Here is a 1,548-nt window from a genome sequence, read left to right as displayed (position 1 = left end):
GTGTTTAATTTTATATTTTTTTCTTACCGGTGAGAGTGCCTTACAGATCTGTACTGAATTCAAATGCACATTTAAAAAGGGAATTAAAAATTATTTCACTTTATTTGGTTTACTGTCATTTTTTTGTTGAGAGTCTCGTAGCACGCTGTGTAGTGTTTCAAACCTGCAACAATTGTGAAGAGTTTATTGGAGTTATTTTGAAAGAAAAAGTAGTATTAGCTCTCGAAATCTTGATTCAAATCACGACATGCTTGATGTTTTTTTGCCAAGTGGTTCCTGTCTTTACTAAGACACAAATAACTATTCTCTGTATTACTTAAAATTTTCATATAGGATTCTCACCACTATATAAGATATTTTAATTACATTTCCTATCAATATGTTTAAGGGGAAACAATGTCAGAGTAGGAAGTTTCTGATACTGCTGAACGAAAAACTTCTGTGAGTGAAGGTTTTTTCTCCACTGAGTACATATGACCTAAGGAGGCTGCATTCTTATCTTAATTCCTCCTTTAGGGAATAATCTCAGCATAAGTTTTTGAGTGAAGACTGTCGTGATAAAGATGAGCTATGTCTCTGTGCTAGTTACAGCTACACAACAGGTAGATCACACTAATTTACACTAATTTAATTCAGGATGGTCAGTTACGAAGCACAAACTCATCTGCATATTGACTAACAGGAAAGTTTCTGCTCTCTGTAAAAACAGGATTAATGATGGACCCTATATGATTTTGACCTAAACCCGAAGCTTGCTGTCAGATGATTGCAACCTCCTCAGGAAAGGTTGGTCCAGGACAAGGACTGCAGGAAAGGCAGTCCAGGAGACGGCAGCAGTATTTATACTGTACCAGAGGTGGTCTTGTATTTCAGGTGCCAATGCTCCCAGTGGGCTCCAGCTCAAGATAAATTATTTGAGTTCATTTTTTTGGAAGCATATATGGTTCAAGTACTGCATGTGCATCATTTATAACAAATCAAGGTATGAACAAAAAGCATTTTCCAGTATATAACACACTTGCTAGAGCCAGCAGTGTACCAGAACTTCCAATCTACAATGAGAAGAGAATGAGCATAGATTACTGACAGAGCATGGACAAAATAATTTTACTGTCTGACAAATATAAGCTGAATGGAGATACACAAAAAGGTGTTTCAGCACTTTGTGACTAGCAACATGTAACTTACTAAGGTTAAGTGTTCATTAAAATTTTCTGGAAAACAAGCAGAGGAAGATCTACAGTGCACTGAATGCAGTTTAGTAAAATAATGTTGTAATGCACTTCAGCTTACTGTAAAATAATGATTTTGTGGGTGACATTGAGTCCCATTAGTAGTAGATCAATTACTGGAGACAAAAGTGTATGCTTTAAATAGAAACATTTTCCCTCTGCATGTTAAAAAGTAATTTATTCCATGTAAGTTGTGTAAAAAAACAGTGGCTGCTGCTCAGAACATAATTCCCATGCATTTCTGGCAAACATGCTGGGTGTTTAAATCATACCAATAAAAGAGTTCTCTCTCTTTGGATTAGCAGTTTACTGTTAA

The sequence above is a fragment of the Antrostomus carolinensis genome, unplaced genomic scaffold (genome assembly GCF_000700745.2).
Source record: "Antrostomus carolinensis isolate BGI_N321 unplaced genomic scaffold, ASM70074v2 scaffold35246, whole genome shotgun sequence".
In the NCBI taxonomy this organism is placed as follows: Eukaryota; Metazoa; Chordata; class Aves; order Caprimulgiformes; family Caprimulgidae; genus Antrostomus; species Antrostomus carolinensis.
The sequence above is the reverse complement of the archived record's forward strand: the minus strand, read 5'-3'. Positions refer to the sequence as shown.